The 16,857-nt window shown below is 44.8% G+C and overlaps 1 protein-coding gene across 1 annotated transcript in view; it reads left to right on the top strand.

Annotated features, from left to right (window-relative positions):
• Nucleotides 1-16,857, top strand: part of FAM171A1 (family with sequence similarity 171 member A1) — a 377,776-nt gene that overhangs the window by 348,719 nt on the left and 12,200 nt on the right. The gene's annotated exons all lie outside the window — the stretch shown is intronic.

The following is a 16,857-nucleotide window of genomic DNA, read 5'->3' as shown; positions in this document are numbered from 1 at the left end:
GGTCAATGCGCAAGCGCATTGACCTAAAATGCGCGTGCACATCACCAAATCGCCGTCTGTTCCCTCGGCCGCACTCCTCCCACACCTTTGAAGTGAAGCTTAGCTTCACTTCAAAGGCCCCTGCTGCTTTCACACCCTCTCCCCGATCCGCCCCCTCCCCTGCCCGCCGTGTCGCATTTCTCCTCCCCCCCTTCTCTGCCTTCCCTCCGTCACTCTGCCCCCTCCCCTGCCTGCATTTTACAGACTTCCTGGAGGAGGGAGAGAAACATTTGCTGCTTTAGGCTACCAGCTTTGAGGGACTGGTATACAGAACATTGTACACCCAGTATGCCAAAGTTTTCGGTGGTAAACGTGATTCGTCCTATATTAATATTTTAGGACAAGCTACACAGAGATTTTAAGAGTAAAGAAGGCGGTTGCTTAAATAATCCATACAAAAGGCTTTACGATCTCCAGTTACAGCTTGCAATGCCGTGCTGCATAGCTTTGTACTGAATCACAGGCCCGTTGCATGTGCAGACCCATCCTTCTAGATGAACACAGTTTCGAGCTGGGATCTCTATTTGTAATGTGCCTTTCACGCACTCAGCTGGCCAGAATTGCTGCGCAAACAGCCTTTCATTGTCAGAGTAAACTTTGAGGAAAATTACACTCCACCAGTAGGAATACTATACAGATAAATGCCTCTAAACGGCGAATAAAAATTAAACTGGCTAATGTCGCTGAGCTGTTACCACTGCGCCATTCCGTGTTTCTTTCTTTTTTTATTTTATTACTTTTACTCATGCTTAGATTGGAATTTCTGAAACCGGAGCATGACTTCAGCATTTCACTTCCTTCCAGAGATGATTTTTTTTTTCCATCAGCCTACACTCCTGTGCCTCGCGATTGTGACTCCAGCAGGAAATGGGAGGCAGAAAAAAAGCAGCTTTTTAACTTTGTTGAAACAATGAAAATGTACTTCGGAGTTCCTTTATTTTAGTTCGTATTCGTAGCCGCGGGAGCGCTTTGCACGAACCGTATAATTACGCTCAGATGGCGGTTGAAAGCATGTGCGTCTAAAAATAAAACTGCTTACCTGGTGATTGGTTACCTTACTTCCTGTTTGCACGTGACTGGATAGGTAATCCTGGTAGTGGGATTTTTCAACTGGCCCCCTATGGTATCTGAACTTGCAATCAAATATGATGTCTATGGTTTAGTAAACTATACATTTACGGAACGCTTTATTTGTATCCTTTCTTGGGCCGTGCCCCCCCCCGCCCCCCCAATTCCGCTGGAATGTCCAGTACTCTGGGGGCTCGGCGATCAAAGTAGACCTGGCGTAATATTTCATGTTAATGATTTACTGCACTTAAATGAATATCTAATTAGCAGTTTTTAGAAGTTGTATGATCCCCCTCATCAAGGACAGCACTTTTAAACATATAAATAGTATTCAATGTAGTCTGTTTAATAACATACTTTGCAGCTAAATTTCCTGGGTCTGCACATTATTCCTACACTTGTACAACCGACTTATCAAGATGAGACGTTGGTGAGTACCTCCTAAAACGTATTTATATTAATGTAGATTTTATTTTAAATATATATATTTGTACTGATTTACCTTGTAACATTACATTTGTGTTGGTTACAGTGCATAGGCTCTCAGTACTTAGATCATGACACCATACCTAAATGATGTAACTCACAGACCACGAAGATACAATGTTACTCACAGATGACCCGGGTAATAAATGAAAATACATTTGGACTGCTAAAGGTCACATTTCGCTACCTACATAATATTAGTGGCACTCTCCAATATTCCCCATACGTGGCTAATAAAACTGTGGCAGCTTGTAATATTGCAACCAGAAGGAGCCTTCTCATACAGGCTTATGTTGATACTTCTGACAAGGAAGAGGAATTCCAACACACAATACATTTCAGGATGCCACAACCACACCCACCACCACTACATCCACCACCACATCCACCGCAACCACCACCCCATCCACCACCACCACCACCACCACATCCACCACCACATCCACCATCACCTCCACATCCACCATGACATCCACCGCCACATCCACCACCAACACATCCACCACCAACACATCCACCACCAACACATCCACCACCACATCCACCACCACTTCCACCACTACCGCATCCACCACCACCACCGCATCCACCACCACCACCGCATCCACCACCACCCCCACCACCACTACATCCACCACCACATCCACCACAACCACCACCCCATCCACCACTACATCCACCACCACATCCACCACAACCACCACCGCATTCACCACCACCACCGCATCCACCACCACATCCACCGCATCCACCACCACCGCATCCACCACCACATCCACCATCACCTCCACAACCACCACCACCACCACCACCACCACATCCACCACCACTTCCACCACCACCGCATCCACCACCACCGCATCCACCACCACCACATCCACCACCACTTCCACCACCACCGCATCCACCACCACCACATCCACCGCATCCACCACCACATCCACCACCGCATCCACATACACCACTTCCACCGCATCCATCACTTGAACCGCATCCACCACCACCACATCCACCACCTCATCCACTACCTCATCCACTACCTCATCCACCACCTCATCCACCACCTCATCCACCACCGCATCCACCACCATACCCACCACCATCACTTCCACCACCACATCCACCACCACTTTCACCACATCCACCACCACCACATCCACCACCACTTTCACCACATCCACAACCACCACCACATCACCACATCCACCACCACCACATCGACCACATCGACCACATCCACCACCACATCCACCCCCACATACACCATCACCACCACCACCACATCCACCACCACATCCACCACCACCATATCCCCCAGATCCACCACATCTATATGTGTGTGGCTCTGTGTGTGTTTAGGTGAGAATGCAATGTTCTTGGATTTTCGTCACAATAAAATACACTGAACATAATCTTCACAAAAGTTATTTACAAACATTTAAGCTATTGCCATTATAAATTACAATAACTTTTATTTAAGTATTAATTATTTACAAAATTAAAAGCCATTGTTATTTGTAATATCAAGACATATAAGTCACGTACATACAACACACATTGCATTACAAATGCTATAGGTGTCACATTTGCAAAAGTTAAAACTATTGACATTGTTACTGACAAAGCTATTAATTTTGCTACTTTCAAAACCAACACATAAATAGAAAAAGTGTCATTTACAATACCAATAGCTCAAACTTTCCTAATGCGAGACCTATTGCATTTCCAATGCTTGTTAATTTTGTTGTTGTGAAGTGTTTGTGACATTATAACATTTTTGTTGGGTGGTAATTCATTTTGTCTCCTTAACAAGTAATTATTTTAAAAATACATTAACAACTGAAATGTTTGTTTTTTAAAAATCTCAATGGTATTGTGGACATATCAGTGAATGATTTTAAAATGAATGTTGCAAGCATACGGAAGCCACATTTAAGTGCTGGCATGTTTTCCATTTTTTTTATTTTTTTTTACTTCCAACCGCAATATAAACTGCTTGCAATAGAAATAACCATGGTACTAGCATGTCAAGGATAGACCTTCTGACTGGGCCAATGCTTGTTTTTAACTTTCTAACTATTTATTAACTTACTCATGATGATGTTAAACTAAGTTTGCATATTGATAAAAACAATTGGAAGCCACGTATTATTATCAAATTAGTAGTGTTATTGCTCAGCAATCAAACTTGAGGTCCCATTTACCAGGCGGACAGGAGTGCCGCTCAGTGTTGCATCTCATGCTTTTCCCTACACACAGGCAAATACACCACTCCTGGAAGATATTACTCTCCTTAGAAGTGGAATTAGATAATTGGAATATGGAAAGACCCACTAAGATGTGGAGTAGTCACCTCAACTCGTCCCCAAATATTCTGATTGGCAGTCGAGCTATGTTGAGCTACTGAGTGTCAATCAAATGGAGTGTGCAAATTGAAAATCACTGCATAATCCATAATGGAGTGACTCTGTAACATTTTGGCATTTCATCTATTTTGAATGATTTCTCGGTATTAGAGGTATCAACTTTGAATTTTTTTTAGGAAAAAAAGCACTTTAATTGTCTTCCTCGTTTCTGGAATGTCGAAATGTGATTGATTGAAAGTGTGAGGTAGTCGGCCCTTATCAAACTTTAGGCCACCCCTCCCAGGAGAACCATGTTACATCTTTTTTTTTCAAATCTTTTTTATTGAAAATTAATACAACACAATACTAAATAAATACAAAGAATACAAAATACAAAGACGAATAATAATAGCGACAAGATAATCATCCAGCTGTAACAGTCATAATAAAGTACGGAGTGACCATACGCGATACATCGTCAAATGAGGGATGAGGAATAATGATTATAATATGGGCAATTACATACCTTGCTAAAGTTGAGTCATTAATATGACAATGTACATAACCCACAGAATATACATGACATGGTACCTTGAATCACAGATGGTGTTCCTCACGCTTCCTGTTTTCCAAACATAACGGGTTGTGACTGATAATTTTAATAATAGTGATACAAATAAAGAATAATGAAGAAGAAAGAAGAAGAAAGAATTAAGAATAAGAGGCAACCACTGTATGTCATTAATTGTTTAGCATAGGTTAGAGCAGTATGATCATGGCGTGGGGGGAATACATGTCACACCGACATTAAGGCATTCTGCAAGTTAACCGGTTCAAGGTGGATCATAGCAAAGTTCTAGGGAATCAAGCAGACTCCATAGTTTAGTGTGGGGTTTTTGCCATGGAGATGAGTAAAGGACGTCATTGTTGGCACCCCTCAGTGAAGCCAGCCACTCCTGCCAGATTTTGAAAGACACATCGGAAGCATTCTTCCATTTGCTGAGTACTACTTTGCACGCAAGAGTGATCATAAGGTCTAAGAGGTGTCTGTCTTGTTCTTTAGGTATGTTCGAATCAATTGCTCCTAGGAGAACATAACTAAACTCTTTAGGGGGTCTGTAGTGAAAGATGCGTTGAATATAATTATATATCTCGTCCCAATATTGTTGCAAAAGTGGACAATGGAAAAGCATGTGTGCTAGGTTACCCACGTCTGATTTGCAATTCCAGCAGAGGGGGCTATCCGTGAGTTTTAACTTGAAGAGTTTCTCTGGTGTCCAATAAGTCCTGTTTATCAGCATGAATTTAGTTTGTGACAGTATCGGTGGAATTTTAGAGTAGAATGGGGTTAGGTGGATTCTGTCCCAGTCAATCAATCAATCAATCAATCAATCAGGTCATTTGTAGAGCGCACTACTCACCCGTAGGGTCTCAAGGCGCTGGGAGGGGGGGGGGGTGCCGCTACTGCTCGAACAGCCAGGTCTTGAGCTTCTTCCTGAAGGAGAGGTGGTCTTGGGTCAGGCGCAGATTGGTCGGAAGTGAGTTCCAGGTCTTGGCGGCCAGGTGGGAGAAGGATCTTCCTCCTGTTGTCGCTCTTCGGATGCGGGGGACGGCGGCGAGGGCGTGGTTGGTTGATCTGAGGAGGCGCTTGGGAGTGTAGAAGTTGATCCGGTTGTTGAGGTAGCTCGGGCCTTGGTCGTGTAGGGCTTTGTGTGCGTGGGTGAGGAGACGGAAGGTGATTCTCTTGTTGACCGGGAGCCAGTGCAGATCTCTCAGGTGTCCGGAGATGTGGCTGCGTCGGGGGATGTCGAGGATGAGTCTCGCCGAGGCGTTCTGGATCCGTTGGAGTCTCTTCTGGAGTTTTGCAGTGGTTCCGGCGTAGAGGGCGTTGCCGTAGTCCAGTCGGCTGGTGACGAGGGCTTGGGTGACCGTCTTCCTCGTCTCGGTGGGGATCCACCGGAAGATCTTACGTAGCATGCGCAGGATGTTGAAGCATGACGAGGAGACGGCGTTGACTTGTCTGGTCATGGAGAGGGAGGAGTCCAGGATGAAGCCCAGGTTGCGTGCGTGGTCCGTCGGTTTGGGTGCGGTGCCCAGGGCGGGGGGCCACCAGGAGTCGTCCCAGGCGGAGGGCGTGGAGCCCAGGATGAGGACCTCCGTCTTGTCTGAGTTCAGTTTCAGGCGGCTGGTCGTCATCCATTCGGCTACGTCTCTCATCCCTTCGTGCAGGTTGGCTCTGGCGGTGGCGGGGTCGTTGGTCAGGGAGAGGATCAGCTGGGTGTCGTCAGCGTAGGAGATTATGTTGAGGTTGTGTTGGCGTGCGATGGTCGCGAGGGGGCTCATGTAGACGTTGAAGAGGGTGGGGCTCAGTGAGGATCCTTGAGGGACGCCCCAGATGACTTCGGTGGCCTCTGACTTGTACGGTGGTAGGCGGACTCTTTGTGTTCTTCCGTCGAGGAAGGAGGTGATCCATTCCAGTGCCTTCTCCTGGATTCCGATGTTGCTGAGGCGCTGTATTAGGGTGCGGTGGCAGACAGTGTCGAAAGCCGCGGAGAGGTCCAGGAGGATGAGGGCCGCTGTTTCTCCGTTGTCCATCAGAGTTCGAAGGTCGTCGGTGGCGGCGATGAGGGCGGTCTCGGTGCTGTGGTTCGCTCGGAAGCCGGACTGTGAGGGGTCGAGGGATCCATTCGTCTCGAGGAAGGCGGCCAGCTGTTTGTTGACGGTCTTCTCGATGACTTTGGCCGGGAACGGGAGGAGCGAGATGGGACGGTAGTTCTTGAGGTCGGTGGGGTCTGCTGTGGGTTTCTTGAGGAGAGCGCTGAGTTCGGCGTGCTTCCAGCTCTCAGGGAAGGTGGCGGAGTCGAAGGAGGTGTTGATGATGTCCCGCAGGTGGGGTGCGAGGACAGCGTCGGCTTTGTTGAAGACGTGGTGAGGGCAGGGGTCAGTCGGAGATCCGGAATGGATGGAGTTCATGGTGCGGATGGTGTCTTCGGTGCTGATCGGGGTCCAGGTGCGGAGGGTGGTGGTGGGTGGCGTCGTTGCGGTTGTGGCTTGCGTTGGTTGGTTGTTGAAGCTGTTGTGTATGTCCGTGATCTTGTTGTGGAAGTAGGACGCGAGGGAGTTGCAGAGTTCTTGCGACGGGGTGATGTCATTGTTTCCGGCGTTGGGGTTGGATAGCTCTTTCACGATGTTGAAGAGTTCCTTGCAGTTGTGTGCGTTGTTGTCCAGCCGGTCCTTGTATGCATTTTTCTTGGTGGCGCGGATCAGTTGGTGGTGTTTCCGGGTGGCGAGCTTGAGGGTGGTCATGTTGTCCGTCGTTGGTTCCCTTCTCCAGGCTTTCTCGAGGGCTCGACAGTTCTTCTTGGAGCTCTTGAGTTCGTCGGTGAACCATGGTGTTTTTCTGCTGCAGGATCTGCTGGGTGGGGTTCTCAGAGGGGCGAGTTCGTCCGCGCAGTCGTTGATCCATTTCGTGAGGTTGTCGGCGGCCTGGCTGGGGTTCGCTGAGTTGGCGGGAGGGTGCTGGCTCAGGGAAGCGGTGAGCTGGTCGGCTGTGATCTTGTTCCAGCTTCTTCGAGCAACCTGTTGCTGGTGGTGGTGGATCGTCGTTCTTCTGAAGGTGAAGTGGACGCAGCTGTGGTCAAAGGTCATATTGGAGGTGTAACCATAATACATCTTTAATGTTGCAGAAGAGCATCCTATCTAGACTAGCACCTCCGGCAGTCTTTATCGAGAAATCACCACAATTTATCAATAACTATAATTTAATGTATTTCTATGTACATACATAACCATAATTAATAATTACTGTCTCCTAAATATTTTTAGTAGTATTTCAAGTAACTCTAAACGTGAGGTTTAAAAAAAAATGATTACCCCTCTTCCGACCCAAAATTTAGCCTTAGGCTCAACCATAAGGGGGTCACCACATCCAGCTAAAAAGCATACACCACCAACTTAGTGTTTTGAAATAATATAGTACGGTCTGCTGGGGCCATGTATTCAATGACCCAGGAGAATTACTGCAACTTTTTAAAGTGCTCCTAGAGGAGCTGCTGCGCTTACTGCAGCCTCCCACCACTCTTGGAAAAAATAAGCTTTGGCGTGCCCCTGTCCCTTCTAGGGGCACCTCGAGGATCTATAAATGTATGTAAATAGCCCTTGTAGGTCATTATAGGGTGATCCATGCCAGGAGCAGGGAATATGAAATTAGCATTTTGGGTTCCCAAAGAGGAGCCCCACCAGCTCCTCACTTGTTAGAGAGAGGGAGCTGACAAAACATATTTTTGTATTTTATCATTTCTTTTTTAGGGTGCCGCAACAACTTTAAATCATAGAGGGCTCTGGTTAGAGGCCCATGGCCCTGCTGGCTCCCCAGCCAGCACCCGCCCTGAGTAGTTTTTGTGGGTTCCCCAGTGCTCTGATGCAGAGCCTGCAAACTAAAAGTAGCGTAGTGGTGGTAAAGGAGGGTTGGGTGATGTTAAAGGAATGGTGGTGGCTGAGCAAACAAAGAAAATAACCTAGCGAAAACTTAAAACGTGTGTTTCTGTAGAAAAGTAAACATACCACCTCACTTTGCTGCCCTCTATTTAAAAAGAACGTCAGACCCCCTGCATCGCAAAATGGCTTTAGTTCTTGAGTTTTTACCCGACACCAATCCTACCAGATCCATTGCTAGTCTGCAACTAGTTTCTTTACCCAAAAGATGCTGGGTGTATGACACCTATGCAACTTCAAGAATACAGACCATAGAGAATTGTGGCTGCTGCCAGTGACAAGGCAGCTGTGAAATATGAAGAAGTGAAATCCATCCTGTCCACGATCAAAAAGAATGAAATGAGACCGAGTCATGCGTGGATGTTATTGGGTGGGTGGAATTGTGACTCATGCATTCATCTAAATTAACTGTTCTTTAGAGGTCAAACAAATCTTTCGGACCCCAGATGGAGAAGTACTGGCATTATCAGACCATAAAAATATATTCAATGATTAAAGGGTCTAGATAGTTGTACAATAGAAAAAGCAGGCATCACAATCCACCTCCATATGGTATAAAATGGACCCACCTGAGTAGTCCACAGAAATAATTTTTGTGTTTTGTGTTTCTGTGCCTCTTTTTGCGTGAGTCACAAAACTAATGTTCTATCCCTTAATTGTGATGCATTTTTAGATTCCTAAAATTGAAATAATCCAAAGTTATAGAGAAATTTGATTTTTAATACCACCATTGACCTTTCTCACAGTATGATGCATTTGTTATTTTAAATATACATTTTGCCAATAAGAATTCTCTAAATTTTTGTAAAAAAAAAAAGTATTTTCAAATCTGTTTTTTTTTCGTTTGTTGCATTCAGTATTACTTTACATCTCATGTTGCATGGCTAGGTTAGGCCGGGGGGAAACACTGCCATTTTACATGTACATGTTCTAAAGTTGCCTTCTTTTTCCACACGCTGACTATTGACATATATTTGTTAACATGACCATGCAGGATAAGCTTCTCTGAATCCACTTTGCTTACAATTCCACTTCGTCAGTACACTATCACGACACCTTGAACATTTGTTGCAAGGCCTGAACATAGGTTGTACAAAGGTTGTCGGTTATTATTCGCCCATAAGGCGACAGCACTATCACAGAGATTATAAACAATGTTATCTAGGCTAAAGCCTCCATATGGAAGCATGAATGCTATTGTTATAAATAAATGTGCATTTCCGTACTCTAACTAGAGAAGCTCTCTGCTGTCATTGGGAGGTCATCGTGATGGTTGGCCCTTCAGCACAGCTGATTCCCGTTTACCCTCTGCAAAAAGGGATGTCCAATCTGTGAATAAGACTGGTACCTACATACCTTGCCCTCAGGTAATGGGGATTTAGATAATCCTGTAGCGGATTCTTTGCAGAACACCAACCCTAGACATATAGGTTAGGTAAATGCATAAGTAGGAGTATACTATACACATTATTTATATAGGCTGCATTAGCAAACTGGTGGAATTGTACATTCTTTTCACTGTCCTCCTATTCCTAATCACATTTGTCTGCTTCGGTCGATTAATCATTGCAGCGCATATATCTTAAACAAGTATCGTAATGGTTCAATAAATATTGAAAACATCCCTTTGTGTATTTCTTGTATATCTCGGAGTATGCACGAGTGACTGAGCGAAAGGGGTTCTAGATCTGTTGCCATGATTCCTTGGACTGGGGGGGTGGGGTGGGGGGGGAGTCAGAGTGGTCATGTTCCTAGGTTGCCCAAACAATTTGCTACCTATACTTAGATTAGAGGTGCTTATGGTGGCACTGTGAGGAAGCAGGTCTATAGGCCAATGTATCCTGAGCGGGTGGGTGGAATCAATCTGGCACCAGCTGTACCTTTGTTGTCCAACAAACTAACAGTTCCTACTGAAAAGTAGAAAGTGGGCAACACTCCTGGATCTTGCCTAGAGTATTTGCGGAAGCTGGAGTTCCAATATGCCACTATATAGACATTTCCTGGGAGATAATCTATTGGGACAGGTAAACTCTTATTGATGGAAGGAATACCAGCAGTCCTTTACTAAGGCTTCTAGAAGTTAGGCTGTGTAACTCCAAAACTGTTCATACACCTTACTGGTAATTGGGTACCCATCCACAGCAGACTGCAAACTTTGCCCTGTTTTGACCAAGAGCTTTCACTAAGTCCGCAAGTAGTCTTGACAAATGGATTCATTGCAACTGTCTGTAGATGTACTGACTGTCAGCCATGTAACTATTTTAGGTGTCTGGCCTTTGTCTGTGTTTTTTACCTCTTTCTCCAACTTAGAAGAACCATGCAGTGTGATCCTCTGATTGATTGATCACACTTTGTTTTCCACAGCTTATCAAAAAAATAGGTGGCTCCATTTTGTTTTTGTTCTTGGGTGGTCTGCAGAGTCCTTCTTTCGCCAGGCTACGTCCTCAATCCTAGACCACCTTTTATACCAGTGATGAGACCCTTTGCTCCAACTTATTCTAGAGACCCTTATGGAATTCTCTCTGGCAGCCCTAATGTATTTTAGGCCTCGGCCTACGAAAGACTGCGCACATGCGCAGTCGAGCTGGAGAGACTTAATGAGATAGAGGATTGTTCACTAGCGAGGTTAAGCTACCCCCCTCTTTATTGGCTGGCGTCCTAAACGGTGGCCAGCCATTGGAGAAGAGGTCCTAGTGACGTTCTTCTTTCTCTCCAAGTCCCGTCCTTTTCAGACTGGGTTACTTAACTTTCTGCTGGCGTAAACAGTTTCTTATCTTCTATATGAGTCCAGATGGTCGAGCGCTTGTTCCTGCTAAGGCTCCTGTTTAAAGAGGGATTTGTTCTCATTAAGATGGGAATGTTGAGGAAGTACCGCTCTTTAATCACCTTTATATCAAACATTCAACTTCGGCTCTAGAAAGAAAGAAAAAAACACGCCCGAGTGTGCTTGTTTGTGGGAAAAGTTTACTTTGTTTTAAAACGCGGGCGTCCATTTTGTTTGCTGTTAGCTTGTTTTAGAACTCGCCACACCGCGCTTCATCTTTAAACATGGTGGCTGCATACCTTTCTTTTGTTCTGCGCAGCACACTCAACTTTGGCTTGTGCCTGCACCTTTAAATCCGGACTTCCGTGCTCCAGGGTTGTGACATGACCTTGTGGTGAGTGCTTCCCTTTGTTAACAGTTCTGAAGCGGATTCTCTGCCCCAGTGTTGAGCAAGAGCGGCTGCGAGGGGAGATTTCTGCGCTTTTACTCCCCCCCGACACCCAGGAAGTTAAGTATTAATGTGCCGCGAAGGGTAGAGCGCACCTGGATACAGTAACAGTGAAAGGCTTGTTCAAATCCGGCATTACACGGCAAATGGGTTTCGGTTACGAAATGCTGCCGCCAATCGGGGCTCAGTCTGTCGAGCTGTCATTCTAGGAGCTGCGCGAGCTCCTCGGACGGCTGGCTGCTGGTAACCCCAGTCACAAACCCTCCTGCGCAGTAAGCGCTCCTCTGACGTTCACAGCTTCTTTCAGAGAGCAGCGCTAGGCCGGTCAGCTATCTGCCTTTTGTGGTAGTGACTTGATTTTATATAGCGGTTATTGCAACACTTATGCCGTTTACAACTGCACAAATAACTCGTGTTTTTGTTACTCCGCAATGTATTGCACTGAGCATGCCCACCTCTGAAGGATGTAAGGTTGAGTCTGCCTTGGTGGGGTTTTAACTCACGACTTACAGAAAACCACATTTGCAGTCTGCTTCCTGAGTCATTTTTCTGGACTATCATAATCCCAGTGTCATTCTTCTCATTAAGTTATTAAACGTTCATAAACAATTTATGTTGCAATAGGTTAATTAACATGTTCGAATTCTTTTATTATGTTTTAGAAAAAATCCCACGCCCACTTCCAGATGAATTTTGGCTTATCCAGACAGACACACCTCCCATTCCAGCGGCTGATGTGTGGAATCTGGGGGTAGTTTTTTATAACAAGCTGAGCATGGAGAAACATGTAAATAAAACAGTTGGTACTTGTTTCTCCCTCATCAAGGCCTTGCGGAAGATCCTCCCCATGCTGCCTCTGTCAGCCAGGGCCCTAGTAGTTAGACGCGTCATCTTGAGTCTGCTAGACTACTGTAATGCCCTGCTTCTTGGTGCACCTAGTTTTCTCATCAAGAGACTACAAAGAAATCAAACAATAGCCGCCAAGTTAGCCTTAAAAAGGAGATGGGATGACTCTGCATCAGCAGCTCTTATCGATCTCCACTGGCTTCCTCTGGCCCAGAAAATCCAGTTCAAAGCTGCATGCATTGTATTCAAAACCCTTCATGGACTCGGACCCCAGCCTCTGCAGAAAAAAATTGTCTGGTACTCTCCTTCAAGAATGCTTCGCTCTTCCACTGCATATCTGGCCTGTACCACCAGAGTACGAACTTCTAGATTTGGTGGCAGAGCTTTCAGCTGAACAGCGGTACAGTTGTGGAATAACCTCCCCTTTAATATCAGAGAAGCAGAGGAGTTTGTACAGTTTAGAAAAAAACTTAAAACCCATCTTTTTCCCAGGGTGTAGTGTTCATCACTAGTGGTGGGCTAACTCTGCGTGTGTATTGAAACCTCTATCCTCAGCGCCAGGATACCCGTGGGGTGATAAAGCGCTTTATAAATATTGGATATATTACATTACATAGACAGATTGGTTACAAGAATGCTAGAAGTATGTAGTAGTGATTTTAAATTAATTGTTTACCTTGGAGTACTTGTGTTACAGGCACGCTCATTTCTTCAGTGTTTTATAGTCTTTAGTGCTGTTAACTCATGGTTTCTTGCATGAGGCGTGTGTGTGTGTGTGTGTGTGTGTGTGTGTGTGTGTGTGTGTGTGTGTGTGTGTGTGTGTGTGTGTGTGTGTGTGTGTGTGTGTGTGTGTGTGTGTGTGTGTGTGTGTGTGTGTGTGTGTGTGTGTGTGTGTGTGTGTGTGTGTGTGTGTGTGTGTGTGTGTGTGTGTGTGTGTGTGTGTGTGTGTAAATGCAATAGGTCTCGTATTTGCGAGAGATTAAGCTATTGGCATTGTAAATGACAATGCCATTTATTTATCTGTTTTCAAAACCAACACATATATAAACATTTTGTCATTTACAATCCCAATAGCTCTAACTTTTGCAAAGGCGAGACCGTTGCATTGTAAATGCTTGTCCTCACTTCCATCGGACTTGTCGCTCTAGATTTGTAACCTCTCATAGGGACTCTAAAAAGGCTGAGATTGCAACCAACCAGCAAATTCCCCCAAGCTATGTCCTGTAGAGAACATTCTTGTTCAATAAGATATTAAGTAATAGACGAGGCCAGTTATGGGGTTCTCCTTGTAGCCAGTCTTTCGGAAGGAGTACAACGTTTTTTTTCTTGTTCTGGATATAAAGTAAGTGTGAGGAAAGTAAGGATCTTCCTTCCCTGTGGTAGCCACATCGCCGTGTTGAATACTTCATTTCAATGTGCTCTGTCATCTTCGCAACTGATTTGATTCCTTGCCTGGAATAAAGGACCTCAGAGGAGCATCTTTCCATCGTGTCTCTGGAACCTCGAACACACTGTTTGGTAGCGCGTTGCCTGGTGATGGTCTATCACTGGAGATAAACTGTACCACAACTGAAGAGAAACGACACACGAAGCAGGGGTAGGACAATCGGCGAAGGAGTGGAGACAGATGCCAGCGGGGGAAAGGCAGGAAGAGCAAGAGAAGAGGAAGTGAAACCAATGAGGAAAGGAGCTTGAGGAGACGACAGGCCCGTGATGGAAGACAGAGGACACGCATGAGAGAAGAGGACCAGCCGGGGGGGGATACTCCAAGACGCACCCACCATCATGGGCAGAATGCTGGCTTCACTGCACCTTCCACTGCTGGCGTCATAGAAAATTCAAACCAGCGACATAACAGATTGGTCAAATACATAGAATCTACCTCATATACGTTTTTACGTGCATGCATACAACCAGTCAAGAACAGACAGGCTAGTCTTTAGTGACATTCCCGTTATTAAATAAAAAAAGTTATCCTCCGGTTATTGTTCACAATTGAACGTGGTATATAATCGCGCACAGACAAAATATCCCCGCCCGCGTTACAAAAGCCATTGGTAAGCAACATTTAATATCAGTAAAGAGCATAAAGGTATTTCTAAATGTTATAGCCATATTTAGCCAACATTGGGTGGCATGATCGGGATATCAAGAGACCACGGGGCCGTTGCTGTGAAGTAATGGCTGCTGGAACCTACGTAACTCCGCGGGGATTTCTGTTCTGGCACAAAGGGGTTCAGAAGCCTTCGTTAAAAGCCTGCGGATTATATGACAAAGTCATGTAGGTGACGGGCAACTAAAATAGATGATGTGCAGATGGCTTAAATAAATGTACAACCTGAAGAAGTAATAATAAAGTAGCTTGCCCGCCCAAAATAACAGGCTTTTGTTCTTCAGATTTCATGGTCATGAACATAGTAACAACGGTACATATCCATAGCGTGAAAATGTCAACGTAAATTAACCCAGAATTTGACATTTTAAAATCAAGCATCAGAAAGCATTTCGTTGGATTGGAGGATGTGGTAAACTCATGTATGAGATCCGTCGCGTACTGTATTTGTAAAGACACTTAAAGTGACGCGTGTGTGTGTGTGTGTGTATATATATATATATATATATATATATATATTACCTACTGGCGGTCGCCAGTAGGTATATATAGTTAGGATTTTTTTGAATAGGGATTTCTGAAAATTCTATGTTGAATAACTTTGGCGTTGATGGACGGAATTGGCTGAAATTTTCAGGAAAATGGCACACTTTGTTTCTGAGCGTCCCCTTAAAGTTTGGGGGGGTTTCGTCAAGCGGGGGCCTAGAAAAAAGGGGGGTCCCAAAACGTGTTTTTAACATTGAGTTTTCCATAGGGCAGTTGGACTCACTTTTAACTCGAACGGCTGAATGGATTTCCACAAAACTTGGCAAAATTGTAGGGACTGGTAGCCCGATGTGCCTTTGCTATGTCTCAAGATATATGCTCCAGTGGTTTTTACGAAAATTAACTTTGAAAAATATATATTGGGCTACATTGGGCTATATATATGTTAGAGCCCAAATGTAGCCCAATGTAGCCCAATGTAGCCCAAAGATGGCCACCAGAGACAAAAAAAAACAAATGTAGCCCAAATATCAGCCAGATGTAGCCCAACTATAGCCCAGTAACAGAATGTCCCAGAGTGTTCTAAAGAACAACTAGAGCGCTAACAGTCTTACTTATGACAAAAGTATGGCACACCTGAAGTCATCTTGATTGGAATAAAGTGGTAACACTTAAAACATTTAATTTGCAAAGGAACAACATGAGGGGGTTCATTTTGCCATAGAAATTATGATTAGTGCTGAAGAAAGAAAAATTAGGGCACATTTTGAGTGACTTCTCAAATCCTCTATATTTCATTAAAAAAATTCTGATATGCAGTCTCCCAAGATGGCCACCAGAGACAAAAGAGCCCAAATGTAGCCCAAATATCAGCCAGATGTAGCCCAACTATAGCCCAATGACAGAATGTCCCAGAGTGTTCTAAAGAACAACTAGAACGCTAACAGTCTTACTTATGACAAAAGTATGGCACACCTGAAGTCATCTTGATTGGAATAAAGTGGTAACACTTAATACATTTATTTTGAAAAGGAACAAAATGAGGGGTTTCATTTTGCCATAGAAATGTTATATATATATATATTACCTACTGGCGGTCGCCAGTAGGTATATATAGTTAGGATTTTTTGGAATAGGGATTTCTGAAAATTCTATGTTGAATAACTTTGGCGTTGATGGACGGAATTGGCTGAAATTTTCAGGAAAATGGCACATTTTGTTTCTGAGCGTCCCCTGAAAGTTTGGGGGGGTTCGTCAAGCGGGGGCCGAGAAAAAAAGGGGGGTCCCAAAACGTGTTTTTAACATTGAGTTTTCCATAGGGCGGTTGGACTCACTTTTAGCTCGAACGGCTGAATGGATTTCTATGAAACTTGGCAAAATTGTAGAGACTGTTTGCCCGATGTGCCTTTGCTAGGTTATAAGATATGTGCTCCAGTGGATTTTGAGAAATTAACGTTCAAAAAAATATATATATCTGTGACAACGTCCCGGTTAGCGCCCCGGTTCGCGTACCAGACGCATAACGGAACTTCGCGAGGAGAAGCGGATTGGCTCTCCGGTGACTGTCAACATTCTAAACAGTCCGGAGCGGCCGCCATCTTGTCTCTTGGTAGGATCGAGAGACAAGAGGTGGAAATAAACGAAGGGGGAAATGAATGAAAGGGGGCAAGGTAGACCCCTCCTGACCCCCTAGGATTGATGTGGGGGCTATTAAAGGGCCCCGCGGGGCAAAAAAATAAAATAAATTTTGTTTTGATTTTTCGCGGTG

This window comes from Lissotriton helveticus, chromosome 10 (assembly GCF_964261635.1).
Source record: "Lissotriton helveticus chromosome 10, aLisHel1.1, whole genome shotgun sequence".
NCBI lineage: Eukaryota > Metazoa > Chordata > Amphibia > Caudata > Salamandridae > Lissotriton > Lissotriton helveticus.
Note: the sequence above shows the minus strand (reverse complement) of the source record. Positions and strands in the feature narration are given on the sequence as shown.